The 21,158-nt window shown below is 42.9% G+C and overlaps 1 protein-coding gene across 2 annotated transcripts in view; it reads right to left on the bottom strand.

The window, feature by feature from the left end:
* The window catches only part of LOC131126524 (RNA-binding Raly-like protein), a 36,265-nt gene extending 15,956 nt beyond the window's left edge, over positions 1-20,309 (bottom strand). Inside the window, exon 1 of one of the 2 annotated variants that reach the window (XM_058069161.2) lies at positions 19,949-20,309. The gene's annotated coding sequence lies outside the window, so the exon portion shown is untranslated. The remainder of the gene's footprint in view (positions 1-19,948) is intronic. The other variant, XM_078791365.1, reaches the window with a different exon arrangement.
* Between the last annotated feature and the right edge of the window lie 849 nt (positions 20,310-21,158).

Below are 21,158 nucleotides of genomic sequence, written 5' to 3'. Positions count from 1 at the left end.
GTCGGTATCACGTGATGTTGATGTTTACGTTTTACTGGGCATGCCCTATTGTCATTCAAAAAGGAAAAACTCCTCATGTAAACATGGTTTTTGTTGATGAATCATGTCAGGGACCCTTTAAGGGTGAGATGATGACACTTAGCATTGTGCCTCGAACCTGCGCCGCCATCATCAGTGCGGACGTCTTTACAACCCGTCGCTATCATCACCCCGCAGCGACGGGGCTCTACCTTCCCACCATCAGACATTTTTCCTAATGACTTTGAATGGCAGCCAAACACATTAGGGACTAAGTGTGGACTCAAATCTAATTACATTTTTTTTTTTTTTACAGTCTTCATTTAAAAGCTACGGCGCTGCGCTGCGGTTCTGCTTTTATGCATCGACGCGTCATAAAATGTCAGGATGTATGCAAATGCTGCGGCAAATGACATAAAAGCTGGAAATGTAGCCGTTAAAATCCCACCTTGTGCTTTACGCCCAAAGAGTATATCATTCATGACCTCATGCATGGGGAATAAAAGGGATCAACAGATATTAAATCCAAATTAAACAACGGGATGGACAGCTGGGCGTAATCCCTGAGTGTATGGATCCAAACAATAAAAGGAATTACCTACAAAACACAAGATGAGAGGCAGGGTACACCCTGGACTGGTGGTGAGCCAATCACAGGGCACATATAGACAAACAACCATTCACACTCACATTCATACCTATGGACAATTTGGAGTCGCTAATTAACCTAGCATGTTTTTTGGAATGTGGGAGGAAACCGGAGTACCCGGAGAAAACCCACGCATGCACGGGGGGAGAACATGCAAACTCCACACAGAGATGGCCGAGGGTTCTTTGAGCTACCAGTAGCTCCTAAACAATTTTCAATTCATTTATTCAACTCCTATACCCACTAAATTAGATAGTGGGGTTTCGGCAGTAGTCCGGAAGTACTAGGGAGTGTAATACATTCATTCATTTTCTACCGCTTATCCTCACAAGGGTCACAGGGGGTGCTGGAGCCTATCCCAGCTGTCTTCGGGCGAGAGGCGGAGTACACCCTGGACTGGTGGCCAGCCAATCACAGGGCACATATAGACAAACAACCATTCACACTCACATTCATACCTATGGACAATTTGGAGTCGCTAATTAACCTAGCATGTTTTTTGGAATGTGGGAGGAAACCGGAGTACCCAGAGAAAACCGGGGAGAACATGATGGCCAAGGGTGGAATCAAACCCGGGTCTCCTAGCTGTGAGGCATGTGCGCTAACCACTCATGCACCGTTCAGCCTCCATCAAAATCATTCATTCATTCATTTTCTACCGCTTTTCCTCATGAGGGTTGCGGGGGTGCTGGAGCCTATCCCAGCTATCTTCGGGCGAGAGGCGGGGTACACCCTGGACTGGTGGCCAGCCAATCACAGGGCACATATAGACAAACAACCATTCACACTCACATTCATACCTATGAACAATTTGGAGTCGCTAATTAACCTAGCATGTTTTTTGGAATGTGGGGGGAAACCGGAGTACCCGGAGAAAACCGGGGAGAACATGATGGCCAAGGGTGGAATCAAACCTGGGTCTCCTAGCTGTGAGGCATGCGCGCTAACCACTCATCCACCGTTCAGCCTCCATCAAAATCATTCATTCATTCATTTTCTACCGCTTTTCCTCACGAGGGTCACAGGGGGTGCTGGAGCCTATCCCAGCTGTCTTCGGGCGAGAGGCGGAGTACACCCTGGACTGGTGGCCAGCCAATCACAGGGCACATATAGACAAACAACCATTCACACTCACATTCATACCTATGGACAATTTGGAGTCGCTAATTAACCTAGCATGTTTTTTGGAGTGTGGGAGGAAACCGGAGTACCCAGAGAAAACCGGGGAGAACATGATGGCCAAGGGTGGAATCAAACCCGGGTCTCCTAGCTGTGAGGCATGCGCGCTAACCACTCATGCACCGTTCAGCCTCCATCAAAATCATTCATTCATTCATTTTCTACCGCTTTTCCTCATGAGGGTTGCGGGGGTGCTGGAGCCTATCCCAGCTATCTTCGGGCGAGAGGCGGGGTACACCCTGGACTGGTGGCCAGCCAATCACAGGGCACATATAGACAAACAACCATTCACACTCACATTCATACCTATGGACAATTTGGAGTCGCTAATTAACCTAGCATGTTTTTTGGAATGTGGAAGGAAACCGGAGTACCCGGAGAAAACCGGGGAGAACATGATGGCCAAGGGTGGAATCAAACCCGGGTCTCCTAGCTGTGAGGCATGCGCGCTAACCACTCATCCACCGTTCAGCCTCCATCAAAATCATTCATTCATTCATTTTCTACCGCTTTTCCTCATGAGGGTTGCGGGGGTGCTGGAGCCTATCCCAGCTATCTTCGGGCGAGAGGCGGGGTACACCCTGGACTGGTGGCCAGCCAATCACAGGGCACATATAGACAAACAACCATTCACACTCACATTCATACCTATGGACAATTTGGAGTCGCTAATTAACCTAGCATGTTTTTGGAATGTGGGAGGAAACCGGAGTACCCGGAGAAAACCGGGGAGAACATGATGGTCAAGGGTGGAATCAAACCCAGGTCTCCTAGCTGTGAGGTCTGCGCGCTAACCACTCGCCCGCCGTTCCGCCGGTGTGGAACCAATTGAGTGCCATAAATTCCGGGATTCCTGTGCACCACAGGGAATGCTCATTTGTTCCACATGAAGCTTGCCTTCCAAGAAGACCCTCTCGCCATGATGCATTCAATGTCAGCTCCCTTGCTAAATCTGCAAATGAGTGGGCTAATGCACCGGCAGCGGAGGTGGGCGTAATTAAGGGCTTAATGAATATGCATCCTCGCCGGGCCGTTTTGCTCCTGTTGGAATCTGATCTCCCACTTATCCAACGCGGCAGAATGCTGCCACTTGTTGTAGGGATATAATAATAATATATATTGTCAATTCCGCTACTTTATTCTTGAACATTGAGCCTGCGGTTTATACAGCTGGGTGCCGAATTGATGGTTCTAATCTTGTGACTGTACAACTACTTCGGTAGTACTTTGGAGTACTTTGGTAAGAGATACATTATTAAAAAAAACAAAAAAAAAAAACTTAAACTGTATTATGGAAAGCAGGAAGTGAACAAATGTAACAGTTACTGATTGTAAAAATACCAGATGGAGGGGTAGGATTTAATAAGCTTTGCTTCTTCCTACTCCTTTTGGACATGTGGAACTGTGAACTGATTATGTGATGCATTCAATTGTAATCTGACGCATGTTCAAATGAAATAAAACCATTACTACTAATCATTGACATAGAGTGCCACTCAATATCATGGTATCATCTTACAAATAACTCTAAAATCATCACACAGGAACTTAACACTCAGAAGCTGTACCAAAGAAATAGACAAACATGTACCAATACTACTGTTTAGCATGTTGGCTACACAGACGGGAATGGGGAAGACCTGGGTTGGAATCTCCACTTGGGTATCTCTGTGTGGGATTCGAACCTAACATGAACCTAATATGTCAGGTTCATTGACGACTCGTATAAATGTGAGTGTGGATCATTGTCTATATGTGCCTTGTTTTCCAATAATGTACCTCATTGGCACCTGCCAGGGTGCTGCGATGTTATCAGCCTCCATTTAGACTCATGTGGCTCCCTCTTGTGGACAGAAGCAGCAGTGCAGCACCATGTATCTGTTTTCTATGCTGCTTGTTATCCATTGCTAAGAAGCAATGCATTATAGCAACACTTTAAAATATATTCATTCATACTCCGGTGCTGGAGCCTATCCCAGCTGTCTTCGGGCAGGAGGCGGGGTACACCCTAGACTGGTCACCAGCCAATCACAGGGCCTTTAAAATACATATTGTTTGTATATTTTAAACTCATATATGTAATTGTTTGTGTATTGTATTGTTTGTGATCTCACAGCTAGGAGACCAGGGTTCAATTCCACCCTCGGCTATCTCTGTGTGGAGTTTGCATGTTCTCCCCGTGCATGCGTGGGTTTTACTCCGGGTACTCCAGTTTCCTCTGGAAATTCCAAAAACATGCTAGGTTAATTAGCGACTCCAAATTGTCCATGGGTATGAATGTGAGTGTGAATGGTTGTTTGTCTATATGTGCGCTGTGATTGGCTGGCCACCAGTCCAGGGTGTAGCCCGCCTCTCGCCTTTCGCCCCCGCGACCCTCGTGAGGAAAAAGCGGTAGAAAATGAATGAATGAATTTATTAGGTGTACATTTTAAGTGTTAAGTTGCTGTGTGATGAGTTTAGCGGAATATTATAATGACTTTATGCAATTTTCAAATGGGTTGACAGGCTTGTTATGAGTTTTCTCATTTTTCCTCACGGACCCCGGTGCGCCACAATGTGCCATTTTATGATGTCGACTTTATGGACAAATATGATTTTCCCTCTAAATTTATTGGCTGCAGCTTAATTAAACCCTGGAATTCCCGCTAATAAGTGGGTGTTTCGCTGCCGCCGACATGACTGCCCGTCATGATGGGAGAGAAGGAGTCGTGGATGAGATTGAAAGCAGAGGGAGGCGGTGAGAATGATTTGCAAAGACGCTCGCTACCATCAAAGAATAGCGGTAGACGGAGGTTGATATTAGCTTATGAATTATTACTCCTTCCTTTTTATGTTCCCTCCATCCATCATTTACATGTTTCTCATACCTTTAATGAACTACCGTCTTCTGTTTGGCCACCAAAGCCACCCCTTGCCAGCGACGCCCATGATCCGACCTCCCTAAAGTGACTACATCACAATTTCAATCAGCCTCATCTCTCACTTCCCGCTTGAATTTATGGTAGCGCTTCGAGGCGTGGCGACACGGTAAGGGGGGTAAGGGGGGGGGGGGGGCACTAAAAATGAACAGCAGCGGCCGTAATCTGATTGGAAGCAACCTATAGCCTCGCCCGGGAGACGACAGGCGAGAGATAAAAGATATATAGGGAGCAGGCAGGGCGGGGGCATTATCTCCGCAACACCCCCCAACTACACAATCTGGAACCTTGCAATCATAGCCGGGATGATTATCTCGGAATTTTTGTCTTTCATTACCCGTCACCAAGCTCATCTACAGTGTCGCGTTCCGTTTGGTGGGGAAGTAACCAGGAAAGATAACCAAACTTCCAGGAGGAATATATACACAAAAAAATATGGCTGGCAAACACGATTTGGGCTGCACGGTGGACGAGTGGTTAGCACGCAGGCCTCACAGCTAGGAGACCCAAGTTCAATCCCACCCTCGGCCATGTCTGTGTGGAGTTTGCATGTTCTCCCCGTGCATGCGTGGGTTTTCTCCGGGTACTCCGGTTTCCTCCCACATTCCAAAAACATGCTAGGTTAATTAGCGACTCCAAATTGTCCATAGGTATGAATGTGAGTGTGAATGGTTGTTTGTCTATATGTGCCCTGTGATTGGCTGGCCACCAGTCCAGGGTGTACCTGATACACGTTTGTATCTGGTGCACCTTTTGGGTGTTAAGTTGCTATGTGATGAATTTAGTGCTGTTAGTAGTGACAACATCATAACTGTAACTGTACACTGGTATATTTGCACATTTACACATTTGGCACCTAGACCTCACAGCTAGGAGACCAGGGTTCGATTCCACCCTCGGCCATCTCTGTGTGGAGTTTGCATGTTTTCCGCATGCATGCGTGGGTTTTCTCCGGGTACTCCGGTTTCCTCCCACATTCCAAAAACATGCTAGGTTAATTAGCGACTCCAAATTGTCCATAGGTATGAATGTGAGTGTGAATGGTTGTTTGTCTATATGTGCCCTGTGATTGGCTGGCCACCAGTCCAGGGTGTACGTGATACATGTTTGTATCAGGTGCACCTTTTGGGTGTTAAGTTGCTATGTGATGAATTTAGTGCTGTTAGTAGTGACAACATCATAACTGTCACTGTACACTGGTATATTTGCACATTTACACATTTGGCACCTAGACCTCACAGCTAGGAGACCAGGGTTCGATTCCACCCTCGGCCATCTCTGTGTGGAGTTTGCATGTTTTCCGCATGCATGCGTGGGTTTTCTCCGGGTACTCCGGTTTCCTCCCACATTCCAAAAGCATGCTAGGTTAATTAGCGACTCCAAATTGTCCATAGGTATGAATGTGAGTGTGAATGGTTGTTTGTCTATATGTGCCCTGGGATTGGCTGGCCACCAGTTTTTTTTCTAAGGCTGCACGGCCTTAGTGGTTAGCGGGCAGGTCTCACAGCTACGAGACCCGAGTTCAATTCCACCCTCAGCTATCTCTGTGTGGAGTTTGCATGTTTTTTCCCGGGTACTCCGGTTTCCTCCCACATTCCAAAAACATGCTAGGTTTAATGTTCCAAATGTTTAAATCATCTTTGACAATTTTCTTCTTGTAATATGACTTTATTTGCAGATTTTTCTACAAAAGAATTTTTCAAAAATTACAAAATTTGTTTCACATGTGATTATTTTAAACTAAAATAATTACAATGTATTCTTATAAAAATATTGATTTTTTTCTTTAATATTTTGAGTCTATACTCTACTAAAATATAATTTTTTTTCTAAGGCTGCATGGCCCCCGAGTGGTTAGCGGGCAGGTCTCACAGCTATGAGACCAGGGTTCAATTCCACCCTCAGCCATCTCTGTGTGGAGTTTCTTATATCTTATATTTAAATCTATCTATGACTTTTTGCTCTATTTTTCTATTTTTTGTTTATTTTATTTCCCACAAATGGCCCCTGCGCCACCCTCTGGACAACCTTACATGTTTTGCCAGGAAGTTGGTCAGGTGCTGGCTTGCACTGTTGAGGGATTTTTACAGGATTTTTACTCACTCCCGCTTGTATTTAACTATAGATGCTTCCCATTACATGCATTCTTAACTGCAGCTATTTATCTGTTTTTATACCTTTAGAATCCACAAAAAACTTAAAAAATTCCGCTCGAAAAAGTGCACTTTTCCTTGAAAGTTTTCCTTTAAAATCCCAGTCAGTCTTTTCCTCAGCATCTATTTGGATTTGGTATAAATTGCATCATCATTTCTCAGGGCATTGAATCAATCGCAGGTGGCGATGATGACGAGAGCTATCCTATCTAGTCTGACTTGGCGTCCCACCTGGTCTGTGATGAAGCCTGCTGGGACGTCTTCAAACAAAACCTGAACAGTCCGGTTGCTGTGATGATACTGTTGGAAGAATTGTACATAAAGTTATTCTATTTTTACTATATTCTTATGACCTGTTTTTACTATATTCTTATGACCTATTTTTCTTATGACCTACAAACATTTCGTATCACTCAAATAACAAAGTAAGATTAACGCTGTACATGTGCTTCATATCACTCACATAACAATGTAAGATTAATGCTGTGACGCCTGCACTTGTGGTGTACATCATGATTAAGGGAAAACAGAACATGACAGAACATTCCTCAGCAGATAGTTTTAACACCCTCAGGGGACATAGGCACGAGTCAGAAGGAGATATGACCTCAAGGTATATGTGTGTGTGTGTCCCCAGAGAATCACATGCCAAGGATGAGATATCCACACATTATGGATAACATGTTGTGCGAAGAAACTGGTTTCAACTGGAATAATTAAACCCCCCCTTCCCTCAGCCATTGAAACCTGATTGTAACCAGGGCCTTCCTTCAATAAAAAGGCAAGAGGGCAGGAGCTGCTTCAGAGTGAGGTGGCGAATTGTTACTGAACGGTTCCTGATCACTCTCCTTGCAAGTAAAAAGAAACTCACCTCTCTGTGTCTTCCTTTGTACAGGCAGTGTTTTTTACAAGTGTCGGGGTTTTGAACCTGACATTTTATTGGTCCTTCGAGCCGGATTCCAAGACACCTGACGATCCCAGCGGGCAAGCGAGATCCGGGCAAGACTGTGGCCACAGCATCAAGACCCTTTCCGGGACTGGTCCCTCTCTTGCGGGCTGGGATCGGAAGGTTGAAGGAAATCCAGAGACGCAGAGACTGTGAGTACAAATTTTGTTTAAAAGGAATGAATGTAAGAAAAGTAAAATAGAAGACAAACCCTGCAGGTTAGAAGAAGAAGAAGAGTAAAATAGAAGAAGAAGAGAAAAAATAAAAACGCGAAGTACAAACCCTGACAATACTAGACTCTATCAGGTCAGACAGTTAAATTCCGTGGAGGGTAGACTCCCCTAGTTGAAACAGACTAGTTAAACTCTACAGGATGCCGGAGTCCTCTGGGCTGGAAAAATAAAAACGCGCGAAGTGTGAATGTGGAAAAAAAAGTAAAATAACAAACCCTGACAATTCTAGGCTCTATCAGGTCCGACAGTTAAAATCCGTAGGTGGAGTAGACGCCCCTAGTTGAAACAGACTAGTTAAACTCTACATAGGATATGCGGAGTCCTCTGGGCTGGAAAATAACGCGCGCAAAGTGTGAATGTGAATGTATGAATGAAAATACAATTACCACTAGGTAACTGTGTTTTATACCAAACCAACAAGAAGCAAATGGTGAGCCTTTGTGGATGCTTGTAGGCAAGAAAATTCCACCTGAAAAGGTTGAAGAGAATTTTACCACAAAAGGTTGTTGATCACCATCTTGTTGAAGATAACCCCAGTGTTAGAACACGACAGGTGTTAAGAACCACTGGGTCCAAATTTAGTTCAAAATGGGGAAGGGACAAAGTAAAGAAAAACAAAAAGTCCTTGAAGAACTCTCCTGCAAGGACTGGAAGGTAGTTGAAAAAGAGGATAGTCTAGCAGTAGACCCCTATATTATTGGATAAAACAGCACAAATTCAACGGAAAATTATCTACGGCATGTATTAAGGAGTTACAACAAAAACATAAAAAAGAAATGTAAACAAAACGAGAAGAGAATGAAAAAGAAAGTGAGTTGTTTGGTCTTGTGGAAGGTCAGGTTATGACTGGCTTGGTAAGACAGGATAAGAAAAGCGAGAGATATATAAGATAGTAAGAGAAGTTTTACTTCATGAGTATCAGAAAGATGAAGAAAAAGTAATGAAGGAATAAAACCAGCAATAGAAGATTTGTTAAAAACTTAAGTCTTAGTAGAATGCGATAACCCACCATGTAATATCCCTATTTTCCCAGTGAGAAAAGTGCCACTCTCTGTGGGATGGAGAATGATACAGGACAAGTTGTAAATCAAGCTGTGGTGGCGAGAGCACCTTGTGTGCCTGACCCACACACATTGTTAAATTCTTTACCAACAGATGTCACATGGTTCACCGTAGTAGACACCAGGCATTCTTCTCCATTCCAATAGAGAAAGGAAGTTCAGGTTCGCATTTACGGTTGCAGAAAAGAGAAAAAAAAAAATAAATAAATACATAAATAAATAATATATATATACATATACACGCTTACCACAAGAATATTGTGAACGCCCGACAATTTATTCACAAGCAATGATGGCCAGTATGTCCACGTTTGAACCCCCAAATGGAAGCCAGAAATTATTATATGTAGATGACATCCCTCCTGTAGGAAGTCATGTGAAGAAGACACAATAGCCTTATTGCACCATTTAGCGAAAGATGGCCATAAAGTGAGTAAAGGCAAACTACAATTTTGTAAACAATCAGTGAAGTATTTAGGCCATCAGTTGACAGGACAAGGGCGAACCATTCTAACAGACAGAAAACAAGCAATCTTAAATGAAGCTAAACCACATTTAACACTTGAGCGATGCACCACGCTCAACCCAGCTACCCTTCTACCACTCCCTGAGGAAGGCCAACCACGTGATTGTTATGAGCTAACAACACAAACTGCAAAGTGTAGACCAGACTTATTAGATCAGACACTAACAAAAAGGGGTGATTTTTGTAGATGGTTCCTCAAAGAAAAAAAAAAATATATATATATTTGGGAAAAACAATAACAGGCTATGCAGTCATAGCGCTTACAGAAGCATGCACATTAATGAAAGGTCAAAAGGTGACAATTTATACTGATAGCCAATATTATATTCAACAGTACATATCTTTGCACAATATTGGCAAAACAGAGGTATGATAACATCAACGGGAAAACCAGTAACTCATGCATGATTATTAACAACTTTACTAGAAGCAGTGCAATTGCCAAAACAAATTGCTGTATGTAAATGCACGGCACATACTAATAATACGGATCCAATATCTTTAGGAAATATGTTCGCTGATAAAATGGTAAAACAAGCGACACTAAAGGAACTGAACCATCTTAACACAGAAAAAAATGACAAGTACACTTTGAGATCCTGGCAGACATGCAACACAGAGTCCAAAGCAAGAAATTGACCACTGGCTAAGGAATAAAGCAACCCTGGACAAAAATGTTAATATGTCGACAGATAATAAAACAATCTTGCCAAAAAATTGCATAAGTGGGACGCTATTTTGAGCCATGGTTTTACACATGTCTCAACAGGAGGGATATGTGCTGTGGCACAATAGTGTGCTATTAACACCCACTTTACTACGTAGGGATTGAATTCTTATTCAAAAAAGAAAATTTTTGTAGAGCATGTTTAGTGTGTGCAAAACACAATGCCCAGGGCAGCTTGCGACCTTGGCGTGGCCAATTTCAAAGAACCACAATACTTATTTCAAGAAATACACATGGACTTCATTGAACTCAACAACAGTGAAGGGAAAAGATTCTGTTTAGTGATAATAGACTCATTTTCAAAATGGATAGAACTGTTTCCCACAAAACATCCAGATGCACTAACAGTAGCTAAAGCTCTATGCAAAGGCATAATTCCACGCTATGGTATTCCAGAAAAAATTTACAGTGATAAACTATGACTAAATTATCCATCTCCATCTTAGTATTTACCCTAACTATACCTGTTTGCGTCATGATAATAGCATGGTGGTATCTGCTGTAGATTTGTAGCTCCTCAACAACCTTCAGAGGAAGTCCGGCTACAAAGGGGGCTGTAATTCTAGTTTGCAGTCGTCTCAAACCGGTGAAGATTGTCCACAACTCTGTTGCGTTATTAGGAGGGGTTGCAAGCCTGCTGGTAAGATGATCACTCAGACGCATAAAAATAAAAAAATAAAAAATAAAAATAATTAATTAGCAGCAGTAGGAGGACTGATCGGAGCAATAATAGTGATGTCACTGCCACTATGGAAAAAATAAAAATAAAAAAAATCTTAACATGCAGAAAAGAAGGGTGGGGACCCTTAAAACACCTTGGATAATTAGGTGGGCATACAACAACTCCAGATGTATGACCATAGCCCCAAATTCGACTACCGAACTCCAAATACCCATATCATCATTGAAAGGATTTACAAACAGACGTCAGGTGTCAGGGGAGACATATGCTAGTTATTGGTGGTATGTTACTGGACACGTGATGGATCTAGGTTGGGATACATTGATTACCACCCAGGAAGGTGACTACTGGGCACCTGGTACCACATTAGAAGCCAAGTATTTCCATAATAAAATTATGTTAAAGAAACATGGAGCCACATTAAGTATGACATTTGCCTTTAGCTCAGCCAAGCTCAACCCATATGACCGACCATTGGCCACTATTTTAAACACCTCGTGTTGGGGTTTCCTTTTATGGGCCTACGCTTCTGGGGCAGATCCCTACTTTCCTATAATTATTTGTGAAAATCAAACCATGACCCCTGTTGAACTGCCAATCACAAATAACTACACACGTCACGCTGGAGTTAAAATAGCCGTAATTCGAAATACAGATGATTGGTTTCATGCCACTACGGGCATTTCACAACAAAGTAATAACTGGCTGCTGCTAGTGGAACAGGCAGCAAAAATGTCAAATCAAGGAGATTGTGTAGTATGTATAGGAGCCAGACCACTGTTACAAGTAGTGCCTTCAACTATGGGAATAGATTGTTTGATCGAAGTAATGAATAAAACCATTGCATAAGAAAGAAGAAGAAAAAAAAAATTGTTCACAATGGGATAAGGTCTATCCTCTTACTTCCACTGAAAAACAAAAACAGTATTTTCTAAAAAGGTAGCTATAGGAAACTTCTCTTGCATAAACAGAACAGGTGTTGGAATCAAATTAGGAAAATTGAAGGTAGCTGTAGGAAATTTCTCATGCATAAACGGAACAGGTGTTGGAATCAAATTAGGAAGATTGAATGATACAGAGTGTCAATCAATAGAGATGGCAGACATAACATTCAAACCCAGAATCAAAGAGATCAGTGTCAGGGTGGGATAAAAATGATCCCACCTACATAGACAGTATTGGAGTTCCGAGAGGAGTCCCTGATGAATACAAATTAGTCAACCAGATAGCAGCAGGTTTCGAATCATCAATTTGCTGGTGGTGCACAATTAACAAAAATGTAGACAGAATCAACTACATCCACTATAACGTGCAGAAATTAGGAAACAACACTGAAAGAGGGTTCTCCGCCATCCATGAACAACTGTCAGCTACCTCCCTCATGGCTTTCCAAAACAGAATTGCTGTTGACATGCTCCTGGCGGAGAAGGGCGGAGTATGTACCATCTTTGGTGATCAGTGCTGCACGTTCATTCTGAACAACACGGCAGCGGACGGGAGTCTCACCAAGGCCTTAGAAGGTCTAAGGTCCCTTAACAGCAAGATGAAAGACCATTCTGGAGTTGACACGTCAATGTGGGATGGTTTTGGAGACGTATTTGGCAAATATAAACAACTGATAATGTCAGTTTTAATGTTAATCGCTGTATTTGCAGCTATTCTCACCTTATGTGGATGTTGTTGCATTCCCTGCATTAGAGTTTTTGTGCACCAGGCTAATCACCACTGCTATCCAACCAATTAAGCAAGAGGTGTCAGAAATATATGCGCTCCTTACTCCAAAAGGGGAGCCCCAAGAAGACAGCGACAATGAAGACACCGAAACTGAAGAGATAAATGATGAAACATCATGGCATTTTTCGGACTTGCCAGGACTGAAAATCTAAAAAGAAGAGGTCAACGGAGGATGGGAGAATATAGTGAAAAATGAATAAACAGGAGGGAAATGTTGGAAGAATTGTACATAAAGTTATTCTATTTTTACTATATTCTTATGACCTGTTTTTACTATATTCTTATGACCTATTTTTCTTATGACCTACAAACATTTCGTATCACTCAAATAACAAAGTAAGATTAACGCTGTACATGTGCTTCATATCACTCACATAACAATGTAAGATTAATGCTGTGACGCCTGCACTTGTGGTGTACATCATGATTAAGGGAAAACAGAACATGACAGAACATTCCTCAGCAGATAGTTTTAACACCCTCAGGGGACATAGGCACGAGTCAGAAGGAGATATGACCTCAAGGTATATGTGTGTGTGTGTCCCCAGAGAATCACATGCCAAGGATGAGATATCCACACATTATGGATAACATGTTGTGCGAAGAAACTGGTTTCAACTGGAATAATTAAACCCCCCCTTCCCTCAGCCATTGAAACCTGATTGTAACCAGGGCCTTCCTTCAATAAAAAGGCAAGAGGGCAGGAGCTGCTTCAGAGTGAGGTGGCGAATTGTTACTGAACGGTTCCTGATCACTCTCCTTGCAAGTAAAAAGAAACTCACCTCTCTGTGTCTTCCTTTGTACAGGCAGTGTTTTTTACAAGTGTCGGGGTTTTGAACCTGACAGATACAATGACCTGCATGAACGGCATTATCCTTTCTTCTCTTTGCAGGAAGACACATGGATTCATCTCAGTCGTCATATGCAAAAATCAGAAAGAAAGAAAGAAAAAGAATAAATCCCCACCTGCAGATGACTCCATGCCCCCCGCCCCCTCCTTCAGGGGATTGGAACATATGCCATGCCTCCCCATATTTCTTGGCATGGAGCAATTTCTCCATTTCCTTAATTCTCCTCGTGCGGTTGCCAAATATAGCCTCTCCTCTAAGCGGGCTTCACTAACTGGGTCACTAGAGCTGTGAGTAATTAGCTCACTAGCAAACACGCCAGCGTTTGTCATGACGCCGGAGCGCGAGGGCACGTGTATCACGGTTTGGGGTTGGGAAAGGTGAAAAGTGGAGTTCTGATCTGAGTTGATTAGAATTCAATCGAAGGAATTGTCGGCAACTGAAATAAAAAGCGGGCAGCAGATGACTAAGTCCATTCATATTCCGTACATTTCATATGAAATATCATCTGGTGTTAAGTTCAGGCCCGTTTGCCCGTCATCATTTTGGTAATGGTTAAATTTAATTTAATTTAATTTAATTTAATTTAATTTAATTTAATTTAATTTAATTTAATTTAATTTAATTTAATTTAATTTAATTTAATTTAATTTAATTTAATACTTTGGAGTACTTTGGTAAGAGGTACATTATTAAAAAAAAACAAAAAAAAAACCTTAAACTGTATTATGGAAAGCAGGAAGTGAACAAATGTAACAGTTACTGATTGTAAAAGTACCAGATGGAGGGGTAGGATTTAATAAGCTTTGCTTCTTCCTACTCCTTTTGGACATGTGGAACTGTGAACTGATTATGTGATGCATTCAATTGTAATCTGATGCATGTTCAAATGAAATTAAACCATTACCAAAATGATGACGGGCAAACGGGCCTGAACTTAACATTAAATTAACTTGTTAAATTTAAATTTAATTTAATTTAATTTAATTTAATTTAATTTAATTTAATTTAATTTAATTTAATTTAATTTAATTTAATTTAATTTAATTTAATTTAATTTAATTTAATTTAATTTAATTTAATTTAATTTAAACAGTCCAAATATTTCTTTCCCCTTAAATCCTCTTTGACAATTTTCTTCTTGTAATATGACTTTATTTGCAGATTTTTCTACAATATAATTTTCCAAAAATTACAAAATTTGTTTCACATATGATTATTTAAAAACTAAAATCATTACAACATATGCTTATAAAAATATAGATTTTTTTTCTTTAATATTTTAAGTCTATACTCTACTAAAATATATATATATATTTTTTTTTCTAAGGCTGCATGGCCCCCGAGTGGTTAGCGGGCAGGTCTCACAGCTACGAGACCCGAGTTTAATTCCACCCTCGGCCATCTCTGTGTGGAGTTTGCATGTTCTCCCCGTGCATGCGTGGGTTTTCTCCGGGTACTCCGGTTTCCTCCCACATTCCAAAAACATGCTAGGTTAATTAGCGACTCCAAATTGTCCATAGGTATGAATGTGAGTGTGAATGGTTGTTTGTCTATATGTGCCCTGTGATTGGCTGGCCACCAGTGTACCGGTGTACCCCGCCTCTCAACCGAAGACAGCTGGGATAGGCTCCAGCACCCTCCGCGACCGTTGTGAGGATAAGCGGTACAAAATGAATGAATGAATTACTGAAAAAAAGGCGGAAGTAAGAGCATTTTTCATAATAGGGCGTATTTCCTTACTTAAAGATTACGACTACTGGGGTGTGTTTTTGTCACGGCTTCTACCGCAGCTGCACGTTCATCTCATTACACCGAGTGAGCAACACACATCCACCTACAAACGCAAAGCTAAATCTTTCCCCGTGTCAGATTAGAAAAAGTCATTCTACAGGTACACAAGAAGCCATTGTGCAAACGCATTTTCATTTTGTTTCTTATCTGGGCATGAAGGCTCTTTTTTAGCCCCCACTGAATGGGGGTCACCGGGCTTGAAATAGCATCAGACGTGTGCGACGGTGAGGGGGCCAGGGGTTAGTGAGAAAAGACACTCCAGACGTTGAGGCAAGAAAAGGACTCGTTCCAGCTGTCGGCGTAATCAAGTCTTGGCGTCTGTCCACGGTGCTGAAATCAAACGGCATCTCCCCTGAAAGCAGGGAATGAAAGGCGCTGGCCGCGGTACAGAGATATAGACGCCGCGGGGCTGACGGCACGCCTCGAAAACGGCGCGAGGCGGCGTGAGGTGCACTCACACACACACGCTGAGACGGTTGTTGATGAAAAGATGCGCTGGACGTGGACTGTCAGCGTGGAAGAAGCCCTTGCCGGAGAGGAGGAGCTCTAATAGGCAACACTGGGCATTGGAACATGCATAATGTAACATCATACACCAGCGGTCCGCTTGTAAACCTTGACGCATTCTCACGGCTCAAATCTTTTTCCATCCTGGAAGTAAGTCTTCTCCTCGTCTGTGTCCTCTTCTTCTTATCTTCCATACGCAGGCGGAAGAACAAAAAAAAAGAGACCCAGGAGAAGCTACTAATCTCTATTTTGACCTTTCAATTTGGAAGCCGAGGCAGATCAAAAGTGGGTTTTTTTTTCGATTTCCTGCCCAAAGATGGATGGTCAGTGGTCAGGAAAGTCAGGTAACAAAATACACCGCACACCAATTCGGTCAAGGTTCCTTGCAAAGACAAAGCATCCCACTTCTGACACCATTTATCACATGTACAACAGTTGTGATTGCATGACAGTACCTCCCCGTTCCATTCCTTACACGTCACTCGTTCCCACTTCCAACAGGGCTAACGCCATCCCACTTCTGACACCATTTATCACATGTACAACAGTTGTGATTGCATGACAGTACCCCCCGTTCCATTCCTTATACGTCACTCGTTCCCACTTCTAAGAGGGATAACACCATCCCACTTCTGACACCATTTATCACATGTACAACAGTTGTGATTACATGACAGTACCCCCCCACCGTTCCATTCCCTACACGTCACCCGTACCCACTTCTGACACAATTTATCATATGTACAACAGTTGTGATTGCATGACAGTACCCCCCGTTCCATTCCTTACACGTCACCCGTTCCCACTTCTAACAGGGCTAACGCCATCCCACTTCTGACACCATTTATCACATGTACAACAGTTGTGATTGCATGACAGTACCCCCCGTTCCATTCCTTATACGTCACTCGTTCCCACTTCTAAGAGGGATAACACCATCCCACTTCTGACACCATTTATCACATGTACAACAGTTGTGATTACATGACAGTACCCCCCCACCGTTCCATTCCCTACACGTCACCCGTACCCACTTCTGACACAATTTATCATATGTACAACAGTTGTGATTGCATGACAGTACCCCCCGTTCCATTCCTTACACGTCACCCGTTCCCACTTCTAACAGGGCTAACGCCATCCCACTTCTGACACCATTTATCACATGTACAACAGTTGTGACTGCATGACAGTACCCCCCGTTCCATTCCTTATACGTCACTCGTTCCCACTTCTAAGAGGGATAACACCATCCCACTTCTGACACCATCTATCACATGTACAACAGTTGTGATTACATGACAGTACCCCCCCATCGTTCCATTCCTTACACGTCACCCGTTCCCACTTCTGACACCATTTATCACATGTACAACAGTTGTGATTGCATGACAGTACCCCCCGTTCTATTCCTTACACGCCACCCGTTCCCACTTCTAACAGGGCTAACGCCATCCCACTTCTGACACCATTTGTCACATGTACAACAGTTGTGATTGCATGACAGTACCCCCCGTTCCAGCTAAACATCCCACTTCTGACACCAGTTGTGACTACATGAATTCACACTACTTCCCCACTCTAGACGTGGATCTATATTACATATGAAAAAGTACCCCATTCAAATTCTCAAATCGTGGGGTCACCACAGCTAAACATCCCACTTCTGACACCAGTTGTCATACAAAAGTACCCTCAACCACATTTTATTAAGGGTCTACTGGCTTGAAAACCCAAGATATTGCCCACCTTCTGGCATTTTAGCTGTATCACATACACAACTGTAGTGACCGCATACGCTACTCTACCTCCTCGGGGGGTCCTTCCAATTGGGCAAGCATTTCTTTTCTGGAAGTGCAGGCCTCTATTGAGACAGAAAAACGATTTTTTAAGGCCAGCTTTCAGGGATTAACCGGATTGGCTCATTGTGGCTCATGGTGATTCAGTGCTTGTGTGCCTCGACCGGCTATTGCAGGGTTTCATCCCTGGCTGGAGATAATCATTGTTTGCTTTGTAGCACATTTCATGCGCAGCCTGTCACACCCGGCCGATGGCGTGCAAAGTCTGTGGGCCAAAAAAGATATCAAATGCCCTCTGCTGGAAATCTTTTAAGACCATTTAGGGAAGCGCTTGGCCAGCCGTGCCTTTTTTTCCTTTGCATATCCGTACCAGCGGCACGGCGGTCGTGTGGTTAGCGTGCAGACCTCCATTCCTTACACGTCACCCGTTCCCACTTCTAACAGGGCTAACGTCATCCCACTTCTGACACCATTTATCATATGTACAACAGTTGTGATTGCACGACAGTACCCCCCGTTCCATTCCTTACATGTCACCCATTCCCACTTCTAACAGGGCTAACGTCATCCCACTTCTGACACCATTTATCACATGTACAACAGTTGTGATTGCATGACAGTACCCCCCCGTTCCATTCCTTACACGTCACCCCTTCCCACTTCTAACAGGGCTAACACCAGCCCCCCTCCGGACACCATTTATCACATGTACAACGGTTGTGATTGCATGACAGTACCCCCTGTTACATCCCTTACATGTCACCCATTCCCACTTCTAACAGGGCTAACGTCATCCCACTTCTGACACCATGTATCATATGTACAACAGTTGTGATTGCATGACAGTACCCCCCGTTCCATTCCTTATACGTCATCTGTTCCCACTTCTAACAGGGCTAACGCTATCCACCTTTTGACACCATTTATCACACGTACAACAGTTGTGATTGCATGACAGTACCCCCCGTTCCATTCCTTACATGTCACCCATTCCCACTTCTAACAGGGCTAACGTCATCCCACTTCTGACACCATGTATCATATGTACAACAGTTGTGATTGCATGACAGTACCCCCCGTTCCATTCCCTATACGTCATCTGTTCCCACTTCTAACAGGGCTAACGCTATCCACCTTTTGACACCATTTATCACATGTACAACAGTTGTGATTGCATGACAGTACCCCCCGTTCCATTCCTTACATGTCACCCATTCCCACTTCTAACAGGGCTAACGTCATCCCACTTCTGACACCATGTATCATATGTACAACAGTTGTGATTGCATGACAGTACCCCCCGTTCCATTCCTTATACATCATCTGTTCCCACTTCTAACAGGGCTAACGCTATCCACCTTTTGACACCATTTATCACATGTACAACAGTTGTGATTGCATGACAGTACCCCCCGTTCCATTCCTTACACGTCACCCCTTCCCACTTCTAACAGGGCTAACGCCATCCCACTGTCATTGTCATGAAAGCCCATTGCCCGAAACCCTCTCCAGTCACTACCACCTGACAATGCCATGCCACGCCATCATTTGTCTCTTTCATTCATCAGTTAGCAAGTCCAAACGCTGATGACATCATAGCTACCTGATATCCGCTTCCTGTTTCCATGTATTAGCAAGCTACTAAAGTGCTACTAAAATGTTCCACAATAACCGGAAAATGTACGCAACCCACGGCAAGACTGTGGCGTACATTTTGACTAAAGAAGAAAAGATGATCTGGTATCAGCTCGGCCTTGCCGATGTTTGCCATTCCACCTGCATTAGTTGTGGCCGCCACGGCCAAGGTCAAGCAATTCATCAAACCCATCAGCATCGTTTGCATAATGACCAACTGCAGGATTTGGACTCCACCCCGCCGAGCCCCCATCAGCTTCCTCCTCCATCATCTCCTCTCCCCCCCACTTGCCCAGCAACTCATTCATGTCTGACTGTCACTTATCAATACACAACACCACACAATGTGTGTGTGCGTGTGTGTGTGTGTGTCTGTGTAGGAGAAGCGCAGCTGTGCCCTCCTCAGCTGGCAGGTACTCCAAATATTCCAAAATGTGGACCCGCATAGCAACTTCCGCATGAGTGGAATGTCAAATAAACATGAATATACATATTAAAAACAGATAAATAAAGTTTATAAATATAAAATAAAAGTTCACCTTTCATTTACACGAACTCCAGCAAAGTCCCATTCTCAGACGCTGCAAAATCAAAAAGTGTTGTTGTTTTTTTTTATGCACAAAACTGAAAAAGAACGCAAAGAAAGAAGCCGCGATCAAGACAAGAACCGGAAGATGGCTCCAAAAAAAAAAAGGATTCCACAAGACGAGCACTCAGCATCCCAGCTTGGCTTCTCTCTCTTTTTAGAAGCGCCATGCACACAACCGGATCAACAACAGCAACAAGAAAAGAGAAAAAGTGTCAGATGAAAGGTACTCACCGAGTAAAAAGACTAAAATCTATTTAATGGTGAAAAAACAAAACGCGGCGATGAGGCGATGAGGAAGGAGCCGATCTTGTCTTGTCTTGTCGTCTCTTCAGTCTCACCGCTTTCTGCTCAGCCTCAGCCGGTGCCGCTGTCACGTGACTCACGATGGGCCACACTTTGCCAATTGTGCACGTGCATCCGTGACGTACACGCTGTGGATTTTTTTTTTTTAACTGTAATTGTTTTTATTTATTTATCGAATGGATGAAAATGCTGCCCAAACGTCCACAATTACATATATTTATGTAAATAAGGTTAGTACAAAAAAACGCACTCTGGACACTTCATTAGGTACACCTGACAATTAGCCAAGAGGTTATTTATATGCTGATGTTTCTAGCTATATCTATATCTATCGTATATCTTCAGAAAATGAACGAATTAATTAATAATGTCTGTTTATTGGTTGACTGTGGTCTACTATTAGTCAAAACATATTGGAATACAAGTTATATTGGGGTCTAGTCGTCAAACTATAGAGACATAGACTTACATGTTCATACGTAGCTTGCTAGCTCACTAGCATGTTAGCTCACCAGCTTGTTAGCTCGCTAGCTTCCCTGAGTCATAAGAGTCGTTCAATGTGCTGTAAACAAAGAATGATAGGAGTGTAAAGATGTTTATTTGTTGTCTACAGGGCTCTAATAATGTTTAAAAGCATATTTAGAAAGTCATAAACAGGTTTTCTGTGCTGTAACGACCAAAACGTCCCATTTACTAACATTGAATCCCATGTCACTGTCAGATATGGAACTAATTCACCCCTACAGAGGGACGACTGTAATATTTAATATATAATTAATATTCAGTATGCAGTGCAAAAAAATACATTACATTCTTTAACTTTAATAATGATTTTGAGTGCATGAGAAAGTGGAAAG

Source organism: Doryrhamphus excisus, linkage group LG6, assembly GCF_037039965.1.
Source record: "Doryrhamphus excisus strain RoL-2023G ecotype Guam linkage group LG6, RoL_Dexc_Guam_v1.1, whole genome shotgun sequence".
Classification (NCBI taxonomy): Eukaryota; Metazoa; Chordata; class Actinopteri; order Syngnathiformes; family Syngnathidae; genus Doryrhamphus; species Doryrhamphus excisus.
The sequence above is the reverse complement of the archived record's forward strand: the minus strand, read 5'-3'. Positions and strand labels throughout refer to the sequence as shown.